General features: G+C 41.3%; 1 pseudogene; it reads left to right on the forward strand.

Annotated features, from left to right (window-relative positions):
• LOC137217900 (protein WWC3-like) overlaps window positions 1-3,438 on the forward strand; it is a 33,826-nt pseudogene extending 30,388 nt beyond the window's left edge.
• Window positions 3,439-6,473: the final 3,035 nt, after the last annotated feature.

A 6,473-nucleotide genomic window follows, 5' to 3' on the forward strand; every position in this document is an offset into this window, starting at 1 on the left:
ATATATATATATACACACACACACACACACACACACACACATATATGTATCACTTTTTATGGTGCTTTCTGCTTGTCCTGCCTCTTCTGTGTACAGCTATTTCCCCCACTCCCTTTCCCTTTCATAGCTTTCCTGGATTGATTATTTTGTAATGTTCCAACTTTTTAAAAAATTTTTTATATTCCTCTTTTGGTATTGTGGTAAAATACACATAAAGCATATTTATTTTCACCATTTATAAATATACAGTTCAGTGGCATTAAATACAGTCACAGTGTTGCATAACCATCAGCACTGTCTATAACCAAAACTTTTTTTTTTTACATCTTTATTGGAGTATAATTGCTTTACAATGGTGTGTTAGTTTCTGCTTTATAACAAAGTGAATTAGTTATACATATACATATGTTCCCATATCTCTTTCCTCTTGCGTCTCCCTCCCTCACACCCTCCCTATCCCACCCCTCCTGGCGGTCACAAAGCACTGAGCTGATCTCCCTGTGCTATGCGGCTGCTTCCCACTAGCTATCTACCTTATGTTTGGTAGTGTGTATATGTCCATGCCTCTCTCTCACTTTGTCACAGCTTGCCTTTCCCCCTCCCCATATCCTCAAGTCCGTTCTCGATTAGGTCTGTGTCTTTATTCCTGTCGTACCCCTAGGTTGTTCACAACACTTTCTTTTCTTAAATTCCATATATATGTGTTAGCATACGGTATTTGTCTTTCTCTTTCTGACTGACTTCACTCTGTATGACAGACTCTAGGTCTATCCACCTCATTACTGATAGCTCAATTTCGTTTCTTTTTATGGCTGAGTAATATTCCATTGTATATATGTGCCACATCTTCTTTATGCATTCATCTGATGATGGACACTTAGCTTGTTTCCATGTCCTGGCTATTTTAAATAGAGCTGCAATGAACATTTTGGTACATGACTCTTTGAATTATGGTTTTCTCAGGGTATATGCCCAGTAGTGGGATTGCTGGGTCATACGGTAGTTATGTTTCCTCAATGATTTTAAATGTTAGCCATTTCTGATACTGCTATTTAAAAGGTAACTGTAGAAATTGTAGCATGCATATTGAAACCACCAAAGTTCAAAATTGTTTCTCCTCTTCTGGGAAAATAGGTCTTGAGAATACCACACCCCTCTCCTCTTTAACTTCTTGGAGCTTGAATGGTTTCTGGCCATGTTCTGGAAAATTAGGTTTTCCTTCCTCTCTCCACTCTTTTCTGGGACTTGGATTTAGCCTGTGTTAGGTCTTTCCACATTAGTCACGTTCATCCATACTTCTGTTTTTCACCTTTTTGTCTTTCCGTGGTGAGTTTAGAGCAACTTTTTCTCATCATCCACCATTTTTCTAATTTGCTCTTCAACTGAATGTAAATACATTCTTTAAACCCATTCTATTTGGTTTTTAATTTCAGCTACTGCATTTTTCATTCCTAAAAGTTCTTCTTGATTGTTTTTCAAATCTGCTTGGTCGCTTTGCCAAGATTGTCTTTTATCCTTGTAGATACTTTCAGTGAAGTTCCAAATTCTGAAGTCTGTTTGAGCCTGACTTCTGCGGGTGCTGGTTCTTTATCATGCTGTCTTAGTTCCATCTGTGCTGGACAGTGTATGCAAAATATAATTAGTAAGAATATTAAGAGGCCTAGGACAATGGCTTCCTTCTTAGATAATGTGCATTCTGATCTCTCTGGTCTCTGGGGTGTCTGTCAGCCTGAAATCCCCTTGATCAAGGCTTGAGATTCCCTGTGCTGACCAGGCAGTGTGAAATTCATTTGTTTTTAAGTTTTAAGGAAGATGGGATTGTTTTCAGCTCAGCTGTTTGTGAGGCTATGGCCCTTTGGGGCCCAGCTAGTTGTGGGCAGGGTCTCCTATTAGACTGAACTTTACCCTGAGACTTAACTTTGGGCTTTGATTTCTATTCCTGTTTCCTTAAGAGGTCATCAAAAAGAAAGCTGATAGGGCTTCCCTGGTGGCGCAGTGGTTGAGAGTCTGCCTGCCGATGCAGAGGATGTGGGTTCATGCCCCGGTCCGGGAGGGCCCCGCATGCCACGGAGCAGCTAGGCCTGTGGGCCATGGACACTGGGCCTGTGCATCCGGAGCCTGTGCTCCGCAGCGGGAGGGGCCACAGCAGTGAGAGGCCCACGTGCCGCAAAAAAAGAAAGAAAAAGAAAAAAAAGAAAGCTGATAGCCTTTATGAAAGAAGGAGAAGTTAATTACCTTGCTCTGAGTTCTTTTTGCTCCTGGTTTTGAGTCTGGAATTTCCTTTCTGTCTTCTCACCCCTTAGGTCCTTTTAGGAGAATTGGTAAGTTTTTTTCTTCTTTTTTCTTTTTGGCCACACTGCTTGGCGGGATCTTAGTTCTTCCACCAGGGATTAAACCTGTGCCTATAGGCCCAGAAAGTGTGAAAGTGTTGGTTCCTAAGCACTAGACCACCAGGGACCTCCCTCATAAGAAATGTTTTCATACATTGCTTGTAGTTTTTTTCAAAAGCAGGAAGTTTGATCCAAAAAAGCCTTGCCCACCATAACCAGAAATTGGAAGCTGGAGGATATTTTAACTGATGAGTCCCTGTGTACTCATTCTCTGTAGATGTGCTGTCCCTTTCATTCTCGTTGTGTTTGGTGTATGAGGAAGGACTTTGAGGTCAGAGGATGTACAGCAGTTCAAAGGGTGTTGGGTGCTCTAGTTTATTTAGCAAAACTAAAGAAGTTTGCAGGCCAAACTTTATACATGCAGACTGCTAGCAGGACCACTTTAGGTCTTGCTGAGGTAGACGCCCATGGTGGTATTGTGATCAGGATTAAGAATGGTCTCTACATACAGTCTGTTTTCCTGAGGGAATAGAGAGAAGAGCACACTGTGAAGTAAGAGTGTTGCCAGCCAGATCAGTAAACAAAGGATTTTGTGGCCCTCAAGCCATCAGCCACTGCAGCTGTCCCTGAAGGTGAACCCAGAAGGAACTCAAGATAAAAACAGGAAGCCCACCATCAAGCCCTCAGCCACTACAGCCGCCCCCAGTGGTGCACCCAGAGGGGACTCAGGATGGGAAAGAACATGATTCTGACCCTAGATAGCTAAGGTGCATATCAAACGAATGCTTTCAATGAACCTAGGCTGTTGTATCTTCCCATACGTAGAAAAGTGCTAAATTCATTCACGAGAGATGTCTGGTTTTCTTTAATTAACTGTAATCTTTTGACATTCTAACTACCTGCTCTTTGTTACAAAATTCCTATACATCCAAAGTTTTCTGGGAAAGGTCAGAGAAAGAAAATCATTATCTTCCTCTTGTTTGGAGACACAAAACATGTAACATGGTCTTTTAATCAAGGATCCTTCGGACAGAGCCTGAAATTCATTTTATTCAATCATAGATCTCAAGACTGAGTCCCCGGTGAATGTGTGACCCCACAATGGGAGATTTAATGGAGGTTTCTGGAGCAATTGGCACATCTGTAGGAGACACATCTTGAATTTCAGAAGAAATATGTGCCATCTCAAATAAAATTTTCTTCAGCTACTTTTCTCACCTTGTTTTTCAACCCTGCGAGTTCACATGCTGCTTTGGCAGACCTACACAGATAAACCGTCTAGACCATCACAGTGGTTCTCAACCTGAGTAGCTGTGACACCACAAGATGACTGGTCTCCTAGCAATTAAAGTGTAACATTCAGCCAGTGTTTACTTCTCTATGAAATTTATCCAGGTAAAGTAAGATATGGGCTGCTTACTTAAACAGTAACTTAAAAAAATGAGATCTGCAAAATCTCATTCCTAAAGAGTCTTAAATAAACACATCACATAAATAAATCCATTTCGTTTCTGAAATAAAAGTGATTTCTCTCCCTTCTACACACATACTCTTAGCGCCAGTAGTGTTCCCAAGCCACACTTCGGTCTGCTCGCCTGTGTGCAGTAAAGCCAATCTACTTACACCCGGTTGTGGTGAAGGTAAGTGTAGCCTTTATTGCAGGTGCCAAGCAAGGAGTCCAGGCAGCTAGTGCTCAAAAGGCCTGAACTCCCTGCAGGCTTTCAGGGAAAGGTTTTTAAAGACAGGGTGAGGGGGGTGGGTTGTGGGTTGCATGATCAGCTCATAGACATTCTTCTGATTGGTTGGTGGTGAGGTCATTGTGAGTCAGCGTCATCAACCTTCTGGTTCCAACCAGTCTGCAGTGTGTGTGCTTGTGGACAGCATGAAGTTAACTTCTCCCACCTGGTGGGGGTTTCAGTATCTGCAAAACAGCTCAAAGGGCATGGCTCAGAATATGATTTATAGCCCTGGAGGAGGAACTAAAGGTCCTTCACTTTGTTTAATGGCTAAACTATTATTATTTCTGTTTTGCTTCACTGTTTGCCTCTCTGCGTATTCTGACTTCTCTGATTAAATTTGCTCTTTGGAACTTGAGGAAGGTCAAGGAGGGTAAAGTTTTTCTACAGACAAGGGCAGGCAGAGGACATTGTGGGGAGTGTCTATTCCAGGAAGCCTCCATAGTTACAATGCCCCCCTTTTTTTTGATACCCCTCAGTCTTGAGGGACAGGTAGAGAAAAAGAAAGGGAATAAAGTTTTGGATAGAGAGGTTAATTATAAACATGGCAGAAGAACTCAGTTTTAGTTTCCATTTCTGTTTCAATTTTCCTGAACTCTTTGAGGGAATGGGGCAACAACCACTTTGGCTACCACCTAATGAAATGGAGCATAGACCTGCCTAATTTGGGAATGGACACAGAGCTGGTAATAATGTTGAGTTTCAAGTTTAGCATCGATATTTTGTAGTATGAGAACGTTACTTCTCTCTTTGATTGTTTTGTTACAGCACCTGGACACACATTTGAAAATTAGCCAACATATTACAATGAGGATAATGATCAAAAAGAGTCCTCTAATTTTAGATGCAACCAGAAAAACTAAGCTTTGGAGTGTTTCCTCTTTAAATATATGCAGTAACCAAGTAAGCTTTTAAATTATTCTATATTTGGGTTTTTCATTTTTCCAGGGTTTTTATACATAATAGGAGCTATTGGCCACTAGTATCTCTCTCTGTGTCACTCTCTCTCTCTCTTCTTTTTTTGCCACAATGTAATTTAAAGCAATTTTATTAGCTCATAGTATTCTGGCTGAATAATCTAGCGCCTTTTGCTGGGAGGCTCTATCTTGAGTTGGCTCATTTGCCACTACTATTTCTAAAGTAGGAGATGGGTTTCACAGTTATGAAGAGACCTTGAGACCAGAAGGTTGCAGCTGGCAGCTGCTAACAGATACTGTTTTGAGAAAGGCTGGTAGTGTCCTTACATTTGATAAAGTTTAGGAAACTCAGGTTCTCAGTAGTATAAGAACATGTCTGAACTCACGTCAACAGTGGGCACCCAGCTCCATTTTGGAGGCTTGAACCACAGTTACTCCATTCTGATTTTTAAGTGTATCTTCCATTAATGGCTAAAACCAATGCACAGTGCATGTTTTATAGGCCACAAACAGGATATTTCAGTTAGCTTAAATTTCATATTCAATCATGTATAAGCCAGAGTCACATTACCTGAATATGTGAACATTTCCTCCATCATTTCCCCCTTTTGATTGCAAATCTTTCAGGAAAAAGCATTGATGATCAAAATATCTGTCCGTCGTTGCTGGGTTGTTTGAGCTGCCTGCCCCAGGTCCAGATCATGTCCCTTGGTGCTAGACCTCCTTCATATTGGCCTAGTTATCCACATTGGGGGAAAACTAATCAGATATCACAAACGTGTTCAGAAGTGTGTTAATGGGGAAACATTTTATAGGGTATACATTTTATCAATCATACCCAGTTGTCACATAAGCACTGTACCCGTGCTTCCAGCAATAAATTTAAAGCAATCAGTGTTACACATCGTGAGCAGTTATACTCCGTGAAAACTCCATTAGAGAATTATTTTCCTGTTTTAAACACTGAGGGTAACAAAATTATAGTAGAACAATAACTTTCAAAGTTGATAGGGAGACAAATATTTGGTAAACAGTACAGTTGAATTCATAGGATGGGTCTTACAGGCCTGGCCCAGTTTCTTGTGTCAGCTGCCTACCATTGCTGTTGTCTTCTTCTCATGGTATGAATGTTGTTGGGAGTCAGCAGTCCTTTCTATTGACCAGTCCAATGCAAAGGCCCTTCTTAAGTGGGAAATATGAATTTAAGGGTTAATTCCCTTCAGTGTCTTTGTGCATGAGGTACTTAAGAATGCTCAATAAGGGTTATTTCAGCTAGGTTGGAGATAGTCCTTTAAATTATGCTTTTTTTAGTATGTGGGGTGTGTGATCAGCTCGTGGACATTCTTCTGATTGGCTGGTGGTGAGGTAATTGGGAGTCGGCATCATCAAGCTTCTGGTTCTAACTGGTCTGGGGTCTACGTGCTTGTGGGCAGCATGAAGTTAACTTCTCCCACCTGGTGGAGGTTTCAGTACCTGCAAAACAGCTCACA

Source organism: Pseudorca crassidens, chromosome Y (genome assembly GCF_039906515.1).
Source record: "Pseudorca crassidens isolate mPseCra1 chromosome Y, mPseCra1.hap1, whole genome shotgun sequence".
Taxonomy (NCBI): Eukaryota; Metazoa; Chordata; class Mammalia; order Artiodactyla; family Delphinidae; genus Pseudorca; species Pseudorca crassidens.